The sequence below is a fragment of the Aotus nancymaae genome, unplaced genomic scaffold (genome assembly GCF_030222135.1).
Source record: "Aotus nancymaae isolate 86718 unplaced genomic scaffold, 86718_ANA_hifiasm-v0.15.2.pri h1tg000019l, whole genome shotgun sequence".
NCBI lineage: Eukaryota > Metazoa > Chordata > Mammalia > Primates > Aotidae > Aotus > Aotus nancymaae.
This window is the reverse complement of record NW_026988431.1, coordinates 17,379,087-17,395,702: the sequence shown is the minus strand read 5'-3', so window position 1 is coordinate 17,395,702 and position 16,616 is coordinate 17,379,087. Positions and strand designations below refer to the sequence as shown.

The 16,616-nt window shown below is 51.0% G+C and overlaps 1 protein-coding gene across 2 annotated transcripts in view; it reads right to left on the bottom strand.

Annotated features, from left to right (window-relative positions):
• LOC105727047 (amyloid-beta A4 precursor protein-binding family A member 2-like) overlaps nucleotides 1–16,616 on the bottom strand; it is a 72,262-nt gene that overhangs the window by 3,977 nt on the left and 51,669 nt on the right. Inside the window, exons 3-4 of one of the 2 annotated variants that reach the window (XM_064378652.1) lie at nucleotides 16,291–16,381; nucleotides 13,687–13,976 (exon numbers count right to left, since the gene is read on the bottom strand). The gene's annotated coding sequence lies outside the window, so the exon portion shown is untranslated. The remainder of the gene's footprint in view (nucleotides 1–13,686; nucleotides 13,977–16,290; nucleotides 16,382–16,616) is intronic. The other variant, XR_010343442.1, reaches the window with a different exon arrangement.

Below are 16,616 nucleotides of genomic sequence, written 5' to 3'. Positions count from 1 at the left end.
CATACACATCTACAGACATCCATGTACAGATACATCTGTACACAGATGCACACACATTCGTACACACACATCTGCACACACGTCAGTGGGGATCAGGGAAACACAGCATTAAATAGTGATGGTCTGGTATTAGCATTGTTCTGACATCTTTTGGGTGAACTGACTAGCTAGTGGTTATCAGAGGGGTGTGTGGGGTGTGTCTGCAGGTTGGCAGGGCCATCAAACATGGTATTTGTAGTTGCTCATGGCTTTTCTAAAGGATCTCCCATGTGGGGCCTTGAAATGTAATGAGCTGTCCCCGTGGCCCACCTGCCAGTGTCTGCACCAGTGACCAACAAAGTTCTGGAGGAGAATCATTTGAACCCTGGAGGCGAAGGTTGCAGTGAACCTCAATCCTGCCACTGCACTTCAGCCTGAGTGACAGAGTGAGGCTCCGTCTCAAGAAAAATTGAAAATTGGGGAAAGATCGGCATAGAAAACCATTAGCTGGGCTGTCTCCTGCCCTCTCTCCAGTCCCAGCTTGTGTGATCATGGCTGGGCTTGCTGGCAAAGCCTGTCATTCCAGGTGACACCACAGCCTTTTCAGGACCAGAGAGACCTGCAGCCACCCATGGTCGGCAAGGCTGAGTGGTCCCAGGCACAGCTGGAGATGAAAGTGGTGATGGGGCCAGCCCTGTCATCTTTACAGGGAACCTCACACAGCAGGCAGGCAGCAAGCTGGCCTCTCTGCATCGCTGAGCCATCTGCTGAGTGACCAGGCCCACGTGACAGGTAGGAAATGAGACCTCTTGTGCCCTGTCTCCTCCGTGGCCAGGCTAGCGTGTGGGCCAAATGCCTCCTGATGGTCCTTATCACCCCAGCCTCTCAATATCAACATCCCATCTAAGGACAGACACAGGCTTACTGTGAGCCCCCAGAACCTCCCAAAACCTCCAACTGACCCCACAAACCTTAAAATAGATTTTGGGCCGTTTTTATTCGCACCCATGATAAGAAACACATGTAACATTTTGACCTAAAATACGCGGGGTATTTAAAACACACGCACAGGCTTAGCAGGGGCTGGCCCTGTGCCAGAGCCAGGGTGGCGATACCTGAGTGTGCCGCTTATGTGTTCTGAAAGATTCCAAGGTAAGGACAGGAGCTGGGGCTGGGGGCACTTGGAGAGGTGGCTGTTGACCACCTCATGTGGGTGTTTGGGAGTCATAACAGCTGGCCCATTTCCACCTGTGTGTTCTGGATGACCTTCGGAGTGTTGCAGAAGTAGAAGCTTCAGAAGGTGAAATTTACCCAACAACCCATGATGTGTGGTTAATTCGTCATCTATTTGATTTTGTTTCATTCTATTTTTTTTTTTTTTTTTTTGAGACAGAGTCTCAGTGTTGGGACTGGATACAATGGTGCAATCTTGGCTCACCATAGCCTCTGTCTCCTGGGTTCAAGCAATTCTCCTCCCTCAGCCTCCCGAGTAGCTGGGATTACAGGTGCCCACCACCACACCTGATTATTTTATTTATTTATTTTTGTATTTTTGTAGAGACGGGGTTTCACTATGTTGGCCAGGCTGGTCTAGAACTCCTGAACTCAGGAAATCTGCCTGCCTTGGCCTCTCAAAGTGCTGGGATTACAGGCATGAACCACCGTGCCCAGCCTCATTCTACTTTATTCTTAGGCCAAGCACAGTGTCCCATGCCTATAGTCCCAGAACTTTGGGGAGCCAAGGCAAGAGAATTGCTTGAGCCCAGGAGTTCAAGACGAGCCTGGACAACATAGGGAGACCTGTTTCTACAAAAAAAAAAAAAAAAAAATATATATATATATATATATACACACACACACACACACACAAACACACACAAACACACACACACATACACACAAAACTTAGCCAAGGTGGTGGCACATGTCTGTTGTACCAGCTACTTGGGAGGTTGTGGTGAAAGGATAGATTGAGCCTGGGAGGTCAAGGCTGCAGTGAGCCACGATCAGGCCTTTCTGTGGGCTGTGGTGCAGGGCACAGGTGTTGACTCTTCAAGGAGCCCCCCAACCCCAAGGCCTCTGGGGTATCCTGAGTCCCCAAGGCCCCTGGGGTATCCTGAGTCCCCTCTTTGCCTGGGGCTGGGTGTGTTGGTCCCTAGGGGCTGACCCTTTCACCTGCCTGCTCTCTGTCCCTGCAGCACTGCTGGAAAGGAAGGAGGAGGATGGACGGTGGGTGGCTGCCCTGGATGCCGAGATGTTCATGCCAGGACTGGCAGGGCTGTGTGCCCTTGGCCTGCTGCAGCAGCAGAGCTGGCTCTGCACCAACTCCCTGAGGATCCAGTACAGCCTCCTGGGTAAGGCACTGTGTGCCTGGCTGCGGGGCAGGTGGAGGTGGCAGGGCCTGCCCTGTTTCCTGCGGCTGTGACTCTGTGAGCTAAGATATGCTGTCACCACAGGATTTTCCATTAGTCATTCTGTGGGCTCTCAGTAGGACTTAGTACCTGCTCATTAAAAAGAAAAGGTGTGTCTGTTAAGGGGACACTCATCCATCTCTTAAGACCTCCCCATGGACAGGTTCTAATGGAGTGACAGGTGAAGCAGACCACACAGCTAGGAGGACACAGCTGAGGCCAGGCTGGGCTGGGCCCTCCTCCTCTTGGAGCCCTGGTGGAGGGCTGCCTTGCAGAGGAAGGCAGGGGTCCCTTGATCGATCCTCACAGCTCAGGCAAAGCAGCCAGTGCAGCAGTGCAGCACCGGCCAGAGGCTGCAGACAGAGAGCAGCTTAGACGGTGCCCACAGGCTGGAGCTGGGCCACGAGCTCCACTGCACACAGATCCCAGTCTTCAGCCACAAGGTGGGTGCCCAGGTCAGGTGAGATGTCCAGAGAGAGCACCAGAGTCTGGCAAGTGGTGATCTGAGTACCCTGAGCTCGTCTCCAAAGAGATGAACTTATTCCCAATAGCATAGCCATATAGGAATGGATCCAGGGCTGGCATTTCAGCCTCAGTCTTATGTCTATTCATCCAGGGTTGCTTCAGCCCAGGAGGCAGAGGTTGCAATGAGCCAAGATAGTGCCACTGTACTCCAGCCTGGGAAAAGAGTGAGATTTTTATCTCTAAAATAAACAAATAATAAATAAAATAAAATAAAAAAACAAGGCCAGGTGACGTGGCTCATGCTTGTAATTCCAGCACTTTGAGAGGCTGAGGTGGGCGGATCACAAGGTCAGGAGTTTAAGACCAGCCTGGCCAACATGGTGAAATCCTATCTCTACTAAAAATACAAAAATTAACCAGGTGTAGTGGCGGGTGTCTGTAATCCCCGCTTCTCCGGAGGCTGAGGCAGGAGAATCTCTTGAACTGGAGGCGAGCTATGGGAAGCACTGGGACAAGAGCAGCAACAGGAGTCATCTCTGTGTCAGCCAGACCTTCAAGAATGACTCAGGGCCCACCTGAGCAATCACTTCATGGAGGTAAGCCTGGCCACTGCAGCAGAGCTGTGCTCTGTGAGTCCAGCATAGATGGTGGGAGCTAGGGAATCCCTCATGGCCCTCTGGCCCTGGCTGTAAGGATGCAGACAGGTGACTTCCCCTTTTGCATCTCCAGCCCCACGTCCCCAGGAGTAAGAAACCCTTGTCACAGTGCCAAGGACTGGAAGGAGGGATTGGGAAACACAGATTTCCAACCGTGAAAATGCATTTTGGAAGCAGCAGTTTGCTTTTAGTTTTTCCCAGAGTGGGGGTTCTTTTGCTGAGTTCGGAATGATGGTGTGTTCAGCAGCTGAACAGGTGGTAGTTCTTCTACAGCATGCATTTAACCTTGTACATTTTTTTTTTTCCTTTTCATATCCAGTCCTGCAAATGGTGGTGGTTTATTTTTTTTGAGATGGAGTCTCGCTGTGTCACCAGGCTGGAGCGCAGTGGCACGATCTTGGCTCACTGCAACCTCTGCCTCCCGTATTCAAGTGATTCTCCTGCCTCAGCCTCCCAAATAGTTGGGACTACAGGCATGCACCACAATGCCTGGCTCATTTCTGTATTTTTAGTTGAGATAAGGTTTCACCATTTTAGCCAGGATGGTCTTGATCTCTTAACCTCGTGATCCACCGGCTTCAGCCTCCCAAAGTGCTGGGATTATAAGTGTGAGCCACCGTGCCTGACCCAGCCTTCTTTTTTTCATGGGCTTCTGTCTTATTCTTACAAGGTCTCCAAGCTAATATCCCTTATGCCTGCTGCCTCAGTTTCTTCAGTCTTCTGCCTGCTTTCTTCTGAGTGTACAGCCTTGTTGCTGTGAAGCTCACTGCCACAGGGTCTCTTTCTGGTTCCACAATGAGCTCTTTGTGGCCGTGTGGTCATTAAACGCTCACAGCGGCTGCCCTGACTGCCCTCCTGGCAGGACTAGGAACTTCTGGCCTCTCCACCATCCAGGGTTAAGACCTTGCCCAATGCCAGGGTAAGTGTCCCTCTGACTGGCCATTGAATGTCACCTCCATATCCTCTCTGCTGTGCAAGAGTCCCATGGCCACCCATAGGGCAGTGAATTTGGAAGCGTGCTCCAGGACTCGGCACACTGTGCTGTTCGTGGCTGTCATTGACTACAGTGAGAGGAGGCAGGAGTGTCGGCACAGGGAAGGGGGCCGGGGCAGAGTCCAGGGGGAACCAGGGCCAGCACCCAGTGTCCTCTCCCAGTCCCTGCACCTTCATGCAGGATGCACTTGACTGCCCAGCACTATGTCACCCAGGGTGTTTAGTGGGGCTGCTTAATTAGCAGGTGCTGCTTGGCTCAGAGCACACTGTCAGACTCCTAGGAGGCAAGCAGGGGTCCGGCATAAACCAGGTTTGTACAAACAGTTCAGGTGCAGAGAGCCTCATATGACTTCCAGGATTGGTGGGAATCCTCCCCTAATCCAAGTTCCCAGACAACTTATGAGCAGGCCATGCAGAGGCAGCTCGGGTCTGCTGTAACAACTCACCTGCAATCTTCAGTGCCTTCTGTTCTATTCCTTTTCCCCTACTCCCCTCACCATCTTAATCCCAGGAACAGGCCCTATCTCCTTGAGGCCTGGGCTGGACCTCTGAACTGTCTAGAGGCCACATGGTGGGTGGTGGCTGCCCATTGCAGGGCCCCTGGCCACACTGAAGAACGCCTTCCTGGAAGTGATGCTGCGGCCCCTAGAGGAGGCGTGGCGGGAGTGAGGAGAGAAGGCCATGTGGTGGCTACAGGCCTGGGTGCCCTGGATGCCGGGCAACCGGGGTCCCAGTCCCATCAGGGTGGCCCTAGGGGCCGTGAAAGACACCCTGGAGCTGGAGAGTGAGAGCAAGGATGGGGAGTGGCTGGCAGCTGAGGATGACTGAGACAGCTCTCACTGTCCCCTCCCTCTCCAGGTGGCCCACCAGATGCTGTCCTGGGCTGAGGCTACATTCTCACGGGCACTGAAGCAGCTCTGCAAACCCCTGCTGGACCTGTATGACCTCGTAACCAGGTAACACAGGGTTGGGAGTGGCGCCTCCGGCATTCCTGCCACATAGCAGGTGCAATGCTGAATGCTTCGACACTCTCTGACACAGTGACTACTCTGACCACCCTACACAAAGGCTTCTTCACTCCCCATTTCACAGGAGAGGAAGCTGGGGTTTCTTCCTCACTCCACAGAGACCTCGTGAGCATAGTCCCAGTGCAGGCAGGATTTTAGGAGCTGCTGCAGAGCACCACAGTGGGCGAGGCTGACCCCTCCTTCAGGAAGCTCAGTTTTACTCAGAGACAGACACAAAGCACAAGAAATCTACAGCATGGTAAGCACCGCTCCCTACAGAGAGCCTCAGAGTCACCTCTTAAGCAGGCCATTCTGCTCTGTCACATTTCCTTGCTTTTCTTGTAGTCATCTTTTTTTTGAGATGGAGTCTCACTCTGTCTCAGTGGTGTGATCTCAGCTCATTGCAACATCGCCTCCTATGTTCAAGTGATTCTCCTGCCTCAGCCCTCTGAGTTGCTGGGACTACAGGTGTGTGCACTACTGCACCTGGCTAATTTTTTGTGTTTTTAGTAGAGACAGGGTTTTGCCACTCCAGGCTGGTCTCAAACTCCTGACCTTCAGTGATGCAACCCCTTTGGCCTTCCACAGTGCTGGGATTACAGGCATGAGACACCACTCCTGGCTTGTTTTGTAGTCTTTTAAACACATAAAAGCCCTTCTTTCTTGCAGGCTGTGCAGAAGCCAACCACAGGCTGGGTGTGGCCCACTGCCCGTCATTTACCACCACTGAGCCATACATTAGGTAGGAAATGCTAGAGAAGGAACATTGTTGAGATGGTGGGCTGGGGATCCTATGGCATGGCCATGGCCGGCTTTGAGGAGAAGGTACAGTTTGAGCAAGAGCCATGGGGCCAGTATGGGAACAGAGCTCCAGGTGGGGGCACCACTGCACAGAGGCCTGGGAGAGGGATGTGCCTGGCCTGTTTTTGAGATGGAGTCTCGTGCTCTGTCATGCAGGCTGGAGTGCTGTGCTGTGATCTCAGCTCACTGCAACCTCTGCCTCTCAAATTCAAGTGATTCTCCTGCCTCAGCCTCCCAAGTAGCTGGGATTATAAGCATTCTCCACCATACCCAGCTAATTTTTGTATGTTTAGTAGAGACAAGGTTTTGCAATATTAGCCAGGCTGGTCTCAGAATCCTGGGCTCCAGAGACTTGGTGCTGGGATTATGGGCATGAGCCACCTTGCCAGGCCTGTTTGAATAGCAAGGTGGTGGGGCTGATGCAACTGGGAGGGACTGGGAGGTGCCAAGGCTGAGGGGGTGAGGGGAGGACTCTGGCTTCTGCTCTGACCTAGGAAGGATGTGATCACCCTTTCACTTCAAACGGCCCCTTTGGTCCCTGTGTTGAGAACACGGGGGTGGTGGATAGAAGTGGGGAACCCAGTCTAGAGCAGGGGCCTGGAGACCAAAAAGCCTTTTTCCCTTACAGCCATGAGGCCCACCAGGAACTGGGATCCAGGCAAGGGGGAAGCCCCTTCCATGCTGGTGGCCTTGCAGAGCATCTGGACTCCAGCTCTGCCTCTTACTGGGTTTCCTCTGCAGCGGCTCTGTGTGCCTCAGTTTCCCCAGCTGTAGAATAGGGACTAAACCTGCATCATGGGGAAAAGGCTCCATGTAATACAAATTCCTGCCCCTGCCACCTTGCGGTCAGAATGTAGGCTGAGGAACGGAAGAGCTCCCAGGGCGGGGCATTGGCTTGGTTGAAGAATCATGTGTGTGGTTATTCGCCTACCTGGTGAACGGGATCTGGTGAGGGTGCCAAGAAAAATGGATTCAACTGGCAGCGAGGGTGTTGAAGCTGCTTCCTGCCCCCAGCTGCAGGGCCTCTGGGCTCCCTAAAAGGTAAGTGAGGCTACCTGCCCCTCCCCCACACCGGCCCATCAACAACAGAGTGTGCAATGTTCCTCTTCCCATTCCACCCCCACGTGAGCCAAGATCTCCCTGATCATTCATATCTCACAGGCTTGACCCTACTCTACATATTGAGAAAGTCCCAGTCCTCCCCTCAACTGTAGAAATTTCCTAGACCTGTTCATTGGGCACACTGGCTCATGCCTGTAACCTCAGCACTTTGGGCAGATCACTTGAGGTCAGGAGTTGGAGACCAGCCTGGCCAACATGGTGAAACCCTGACTCTACTAAAAATTCAGAAATTAGCCAGGCATGGCAGTGAGTGCATGTTGTTCCAGCTACTCTGGAGGCTGAGACAGGAGAACCACTTAAACCCAGGAGGCAGAGGTCGCAGGGAGTCGAGATCGTACCACTATACCCGAGCTTGGGAAACAGAATGAGATTGTCTCAAAAAACAAAACAATTTCCTTCACCTTCCAGCTCCTATCCTTGGCATCCGCACACACAGGCCCATGCTGCCCAAGACCCAGGGGGCAGATCAGACATGACATCAGACATCTGTGTCCTCGAAACAGGGCAGCTTGTTTCTGTCCCAGCCTCATCCCCCACCTCCGCTGTCATGCCGGTCTCTGTCCTCCTCCACCTCATTATGGGATTTCCTAGAACAAGGACAGCCCCTCCCTGAGAGGCACCCCAATGCTCTCCATGGCAGAGCTCTTCCTGCGGACCTGTGAGCTCCCCCTCTGCAGCCAAAAGAAGTGAGGCTCGGCTAGGCACAGTGACTTGTCCTGTGTGTTCCCTCTAGGAACTACTCAGTGTGGCGATGTTGCCATTGCTGCCTCGGGGGGATGAGCCCCTGGACATGGCCTGGGTGACCAGCTACCTGGTGGAGTAGAAGCTGCTGCGGCCACTCCAAGAGCTGTCCAGGGCCAACATGCTGGCCTAGTTCTACCAGCTCAGATGCCGCCTGCTGCAGGGTCTCTGGGAGTGTGAGTACTGGTCCCAGGCTGTGCCACCCTCCTCCCTGGGAGCCCCCTGCCCCGTGGGCACAGCAGCAGGGCCATGCAGGGGCAGGTACTGTGGGGGCACAGGGAAGCCTGCAGGGGCTCGTGGCATCACAGTGCCAGGCCCAGAGCTTATTGGACTTCCTAAGGTCTTATGGGACTAGGGCTGAGGCGGCACATCCTGCTTTTCTCCAGATTATAAGGCCTGGCCCAGTAGTGCAGCCAAGGGTGGTGCTGGGATGACCAGCTCTGGGCTCCTGGGGAGCTTGCGTGTGGCTCAGGTGAGTCTGCTAACCTCTGTGGACTCAGCTTCCTCCACTGTGAAATGCAGGTAACCACGTGGCTCACTCACATGTGGAAGGGGCATGTATGGTTCTTAATGTGCGAGGGAGCCCTTCATGTCCATGGGGAAGCCACAGTTCCCAGGCTTGGCAAGGAGTGGTTTATCTGTGTGGGACTCAAATGGAGGCCTAGAGCTCCCTAGAAGAATGGGTGTAGTCAGGTCTAAGCAGCACGCCGATCTTGTAGAAAACAGTCTGGTCTTCAAGTTCTGTGTGTGTGACCATGGGTGTCTCTGTGCCCCTCAGTTCTGACAGCTGACCACAGGGCTGGTAGTGCCTCTCTTGGGATGCTGGCCCTGGCCATCAGGTATCTGGCTGTGCACGATGGATGATGCTTTCCCGCCATGGGCATGAACACTCCCAAGGCACAGCTCAGGGGCAGTGCTGGCTGGACTGGTCAGACCTGCTCCTTCACAGGCCATCTCTTCCCTACCCTGAACAGGGCAGGTGTGCAGGACACTGCTGTCATGTTTGAGGGAGCTGTTGGCCATCCACTTAAACAGTCAATGTTTCTTGTCCCTCCCCACAGTAGCTTCCTTGAGATTAAATGGATGACTTGTATGATTTTTTTTTTGAGACTAGATCTTACTCTGTGGTCACAGTTGGAGTGCAGGGGTGTGATCTCGGCCCCTGCACCACTGACCTCCTGGGTTCAAGTGATCCTCCTGCCTCAGCCCCACAAAGTGCTGGGATGGCTTAGCACCACCGTGCCCAGCCGATGTGTGAATTTTAAGTGCATGATTCAGTGACTTCTAGTTTATTCAGAGTTGTGCATGCCTCACCACAATTGATTTTAAAACATTATCATCCTCAAATGAAACCCTGCAGCTACCAGTCTGCCTGCTGTGTCCATGGCTGTGCCTGCTCTGGACATCTTATATAAACAGAAGTATGACTATGTAACCTCCGAGCCAGGCTTTGTTACTTAGCACGGCAATTTTGTAGCAGGTCTTGGAACTCCATTCCTTCTTAGGGCTGAATTGGGCCATAGCCCTTCATCTCATGTCATCCTGAAGCAGGTGAGGGATCGCTGGGCCTCTGGCTGCTGCACCAGGGGAGGGGGACTCCTGGCCTCAGGGCAGGACAAGCCGGTGCTCTAGGCATTGGGGTACCCAGCAGGCATTGGGCTCCCACTGCGGTGGGTGGAGCTGGCTCCACTCACCCTGCCTTTGGGGCTGCTTCTTCCCAGACCTTGCCCTGGTAGCCCGGGCCCAGCATGTGGTGACTTTTGACAACTGAATGTGGGACCTCAGCACCTAGTGTCAGCATCCTGTTGGCCCAAGACTGCTCACAACACATTCTCCCTGATGCTGAGTGGGACAGGCTCGGGGCTCATGGTGCTGATTGTGGAGCTGAACCACCTGAACTTCATCTTCTACCCCAGCCTGCAGGTGAGGAGGAGAGGCCCGAGCTTCCCCCAGAGACCTGGGCCTGTGGCAGATTGCCTGGGGAGATGGCTCTTTCAAGCTTGTCCCCTGGCTCTGGGTCAGTCCTCCTGACCACCCCCTCTGGTCCACAGGCCTACAGGCTGTACAACTCCTCCCTGCTGGGGGAGAGCTGTTCAGACCTCCAGCTGCCTCTTGCCATGAAGAGGGATGTCCCCAGGATTGAGCTGGCCAGTAAGGACAGGGTCTCCATCTTCTGTGACATGCCCACCTCTGCAGCCTGACTCTGGGCCTCTGGCACCATGGTGAGTCTGGGACCCAGAAGGGTTGGCCCCACCACCAAGAGCCTCTTTGGGATGCACCATTCTTAGCTTTCAGTGCGACAGATCCCCAGGCTGCAAGTGGCCACTGTGGTTGAGATGATGGCACTGAGGCCCAGGGCTTTCTGCCCACATCCCTGGGATATGCGGCTCCAGGGTGGAGTTGGCCTTTCTGTGGTCCCTCTGTCAAGGAACACAAAGGGCAGGCCTGGATTCCGGCCACTAGAGCTGAGGACGTGGAGAGGGGAAGTGGGGGGACACACACTGTCCTCAGTCCCTGTGCTTTCTCTCCCTCTTCTGATGAGGGATTGGAGCCAGAGCCCTGGGCTCTGGGAGTCCAGGGTGGAGGGATTCTATCATCCCTCCATGTGCCTCAGGCTCGTCTCTCATACAGTTCCCCTGGGGCAGGATCACGGGCTCTCAGGACCTCCTCAGCTTCCCTCTTCCACACAGACATAGCCACTGGCCTTCTGGGCACCAACAACAATGAAGCAGGCAATGATCTGATGTTGCTGGACAGCTCTGTGGCCCACAGCCTGGAGGAGCTCAGCCTGGCTTGGCAGGTGAGCAGGTGCACCTGCCCTTCCTCCCTCTGGCTGAGGCTCCTCAGGGTTGCTTGCTGCAGAGTCCCAGGAGAGGCAGGTGGCCTGCTGGCTCTGCAGAGGGCTTTGCAGGCCCAGAGTTGGTGGGAGTCTCCTGCTGAGGCCGATGTATGTGGGGGAAGCCAAATGGTCCAGCGGGAGGCCTGAGTCTTGTGTCTGTCCTGCCAGGTGGATGCTGACTGTAGGGTCACTGAGAAGACTCAGCAGGCCTGCCCAGGACATAGCCCCACCTGCCCAGCCTTCTTCCAGTACCCCCGCTCCAGCTTGGGGAACTGCTTCTGGGTGGTGTGAGCCTGGGCCTTGGGGCACAGAAAGCCCTTTTCCCAATTTACCCTGGGAAGTGGCATGGAGGAGAGGCCTAGGTTAGAGACAGTGACTGGGTGGCCCTGATTTCAGGTAGAGCCTGCACCATTCCTTAGCCTGTGTGTGCAGGACCCCTGTGGCACCCGGGAGCTCCAGCCTGCCTGCACTCTGGCAGCTGCCTAAGTCCACCTGTGTGCCTGCGGCTTTGTGTCCCTGGCCCCTCCTCCACAGTGTGGTAAGCCACCCCAGCCGGCTGGCACTCTGCCCCCTGTCTGGCATCTGCCTTCCAGCCGGAGGGAAAACCCGTCTCTCTCTTTTGTCAGGGAGGACAAATAATTGTCATTCAAGGAGGTAAGAGTCAAAACAAAACATTTACAGCCTGATACAACTTAGATGTGTGTCCCCTCCAAATCTCACATTTGTTAGAGGGGTTATATCCCTCTTGGATGGCTTAGCACCCTCCGTTTGGTGAAGCGTGAGTTTTTGCTCTATTAGTTCACATGAGAGCAGTTTGTTTATAAAGAGCCTGGCACCTTCTCTCTCTCTTTGCACCCCCTCCTGTTTCTGCCATGCTTGTAATCTTCCTGGGGCCTCATGAGAAGCCAAGCAGATGCTGGAGATGTGCTTGTACAGCCTGTAGAACTGTGAGTCAATTATATCTCTTATTTATGAACTGTCCAGGCTGGAGTGTAGTGGCACAATTTTGCTTCATTTCAACTTCCACCTCCCAGGTTCAAGCAATACTCCTGCTTCAGTCTCCCAAAAGTACAGTCAGGTAGTTTTGTAGAGATGCTGTTTTGCCATGTTGGCCAGGCTGGTCATGATTTCCTGACCTATGGTGATCCACCTGCCTCGGCCTCCCAAAGTGCAGGGATGACAGGCTTGAGCCACCATGCCCAGCCTCACTAGGGATTTGAATGTCCACTCCCATTTAGAGAAAATGCTCAGCCCCTGTTTTCCCTCTGCTCTCATGCCGCAAAAATCTTCATCAACACAGAAGATGACTTCTGTGAGCAAATGTGTGGGGGTTTGTCCCCACTACCAGGGTGGACCTCTAATTCAGTTCTAACACTAGCTACCTTGAGATTCTTTAGCCAGTGCTCCATGTGATTGCTACAGCCAAAGTACCACTAAAAGGGCATAGAGGTCAGTATCAACAAGAGGAGTAGACTTCCAAGAGCCACAGATGCCAGAATTAGTGGCTGCCATTCACAGACATTTAAAACTTAATCAATCGGAAAATACAACAAAGGGAGGATGAAATGAGAGGATCCAACCTGTCTCAAAGAAATTCCAGGCTGGGTGTGGTGGCTCATCCCTGTAATCCCAGAACTTCGGGGGCCAAGATGAGTGGATCACCTAAGGTCAGGAGTTTGAGACCAACCTGGCCAACATAGTGAAAACCCATCTCTACTAAAAATACAAAAATTAGCCAGGAGTGGTGGTGTGTGCCTTTAATCCCAGCTACTTGGGAGGCTAAGGCAGGAGAAATGCTTGAACCCAGAAGGTAGAGGTAGCAGTGAGCCAAGATCTTGCCACTGCACTCCAGCCTGGTGACAGAATGAGAGTCTGTCTCAAGAAAAATTCCAGAATGAAAACAGAGACAGGACCCAGGACCCTTGAGAGTTAGGAGGCACAAAGCCCAATACAATAAATCCAACCATACCTAGACCCATCAAAACAAAATTGCAGAAAAGACAAAGAACAAGTCCTAAAAGCTACTGAGGAGGGTGGAAAGAAGGAAGAACATGTTGAAAATTGCTTTCTCACCAGCAGCAACAGAAGACAGTGGAGTAAGAGAAAGTAAGCATGAGGTTAGAGTTTCTAGCCAGATCAACTATTACTTAATGAAATAACCTCTCAGCACTGATCTATCTAGATATCTCTTTACCACAAATGGACACTTACTCAAGCGACACATCCATGTGTTCATTTACGTACTGTCTGTGTCTGCTTTCCTGCTACAGGGGCAGAGTATCTGCAACGAAGACCACATTTTTGCTCTCTGAAAGACTCAATTAGGAGGATGGAAAGATAAGCTACAGATTGGGAAAAACATTTATAAACCACCTATCGGACCAGGGACTCATCTCCAGAGACTCATTTCTAGAATACATAAAGAACTCAAAGTTCAAAGGCAGGCCAGGTGCAGTGGCTCATGCTTGTATTCCTAGCACTTTGGGAGGCTGAGGCGAGATGGCTTGAACCCAGGAGTTCAAGGCTGCAGTGAGCCATGACTACACTCCTGGCTGCATGAGAGAGTAAGATCTTGTCTCACAAAACAAAACCTTCAAAGTAAAAAATGGGAAATAAATGCATGGACAATGTTTTCACTCCCAGCCATAGAGAAACAAGGTAGTGCTACACACCTGAGCTCCAGTGAGTTCCGGCATGGGTTGGTGAGTTGCAGGGAGTCCGCAGCATAAAGCATTAGTTGAACATCCAAATGGCCAGGTTGCAATTTCAGCATCCATTGATGAGTGCATTATAAAAAGCACTGTTCTAGTGCCAAAAACGTGGTGGCTGATGAGAAAAAGGTGAAGCTTAGAGGCAGGAATCAAGGTGATGATCTACCAACCAGATCTTCTCAGGAAGCAGCATTGGACTCATGAAGTGCCAAGACAGGAGGTGGTGTGGCTCCATGGGAAGCTTGGAGAATCTGGAATCAAGCAGAAGCACTCATTGTTCTGACCGCTTAAATACAAAACTGTCAGCTACTACAGCGATTAACAGAACATCTGGGAGGACAGACAACGCAGAAGATTTATAGCCACAGGGTAACAATAGAGTATTATCTGCAGTTAAGGTCCTCTGTCTTTCTTTTAGGGTTTATTTATTTATTTTTTTTTGAGATGGAGTCTTGCTCTGTCACCCAGGCTGAAGTGCAGTGGAGCAATCTCAGCTCACTGCAACCTTCTCCTCCTGGGTTCCAGCAATTCTCCTGCCTCAGCCTCCTGAGGAGCTGGGATTACAGGCACGTGCCACCATGCCCCGCTAATTTTTTTGTGTTTTTAGTGGAGACGGGGTTGCACCATGTTGGCCAGGATGGTCTCAAATGTTGGACCTCATGATCCATCTGCCTCAGCCTCCCAAAGTGCTGGGATTACAGGTGTGAGCCACCATGTCTGGCCGGGTTTATTTATTTTAAATCAAGGGCTAAATTCTTCCCCTCTCTTGGACACCAGTGAAGTATTTAAGAAAAGCAGTCACCAACTACAGTTAACATTTGAAGGACAAATTTAAAGGTGGTTGTAAGTTACAAAATAAAGGCATCTTATGAACTCTCATAAGAAAAAAAGAATATTAAGACACTTTTTTATTATCTTTTTGAGATAGGGTCTTGCTCTGTCCTCCAGGCTGGAGTACAGTGGTGCAGCCTCCCAAGTAGTTAGGATTACAGTCGTCCACCACTATGTTTTTGTATTTTTAGTAGAGACAGGGTTTCACCATGTTGGCCAGGCTGGTCTCGAACTCCTGACCTCATGTGAGCCTTCCACCTAGCACCTGACCAAAGAAATTAAGACATTCTCAGATAAACAAAAGCTGAGATAGTTCATTACATTGGGACCTGTCCTGCAAGAAATCCTAAAGAGAGTCCTTCAAGTCAAAACAAAAAGATGCTAGGTGGACATCTGAAGCCACATATAAAGGCCTGTATTATTGGAATTTTGATTCACATCTCTGATTTTAATTATTTTATTGGACTTAAAAGAGATGTGTAACCATAAGCCTATGTTAAATATGTAATTTATTTAAAAAAAAATAGGCATGGTGGCGTGCACCTGTAGTCTCAGCTATGGAGGATCGCTTCAGTCCAGGGGCTTCAGGTTACAATGAGCTATGACAGTGACACTGCACTCTGGCCTGGGTGACAGAATGAGACTCTCTCTCTAAAATATGGATATACTTTGTAATATCAACAACATAGGATGGGGCAGAGCTGTCAAGGAGTAGAGTATTTGTATGTGATTGAACTTACTGGTTTAAAATCAATTGCTATAACTTCAGGATGTTTTACATAATCCTCATGCTAATTACAAAGAAAATATCTACAGAATGTACACAAAAGGAAGTGAGAAGGCATTCTAAGTGTGTCACACACAAAAATCAAACACAAAGGAAGGCAGAAGGAAGGAAATGAGAGAGAAAACAAACCATAAGCCATGCAGAAAACAATCCACAGACTGGCACAGGGAGGCCCTGTAAATGGTGTGCTGGAGTCCTCCCAGAACAACTGCTCACCTTAGTCCCTGGCTGTGGGCCTCATGGCACAGTCACCCACCAGGCTATTGAGTTTCATCAGATGATAATCTTTAAAAATGCAAATTACTTTCACAATCTAAAGACAGTAAGAGACTTACACATAGGATGAAAAAAGATACTCTATGGAAACGGTACTGGAAAAAGGAAGAGGAGCTAGATTAATCTCAGACTAAATAGACTTAAGGTCAAAAGCTGTTGTAAGAGATAATAACAGTCCATTCACCAAAAAGATGCAACAGCTATAAAGGTACATGCAACACACCTCAGAGCTCCTAAATATATGACGCAAACACTGACAGAATGAAAAGAGAAACAGACAGTTCTATGAAAATTGTAGGAAATTTCAACACCTCAATTTTTTTTTTTTTCCCCCCAGACAGAATCTTTGTTTCCCAGGCTGGAGTGTAGCTGCAACCTCCTAAATTCAACTGATTCCCGTGCCTCAGCCTCAGAGTAGCTGGGATTACAGGTGTATGCCACCACGCCCAGACATTTTTAGTAGAGACAGGAATTCATCACATTGGCCAGGCTGATCTTGAACTCCTGACCTCAAATGATCCACCCACCTTGGCCTCCCAAAGTGCTGGGATTACAGGCATGAGCCTCTGTGCCTGGCCCAATAACTGACTTTCAATAATGGATACAACACCCAGACGGAAGATCAAGTAGGAAACAGAGCTTGAATGATACTGTAGACGAATTGGACCTACCAGACATACACAGATGAGTTCACCCAGCAGGAGAATACACATTCTTCAAAGTATATGTGGAATGTTCTCTGGGAAAGATCATATATTAGGCCTGAAAGCAAGATTTAATACATTTTAAAGGACTGAAATCATAATAGCAGAACGAAAACTGGAATATTCACAAATCTACGGGAACTCAACAACATACCACAAAACTATGGATCAAAGAAAAATAATAAGGAAAATTATAAAGTATTTTGAGACAAAACAACATATCAAATCTTATGGGATGCAGCAAAAGCAGTGCTATGAGGGAAATTTATAGCTGTACACACTTAAATTAAAGA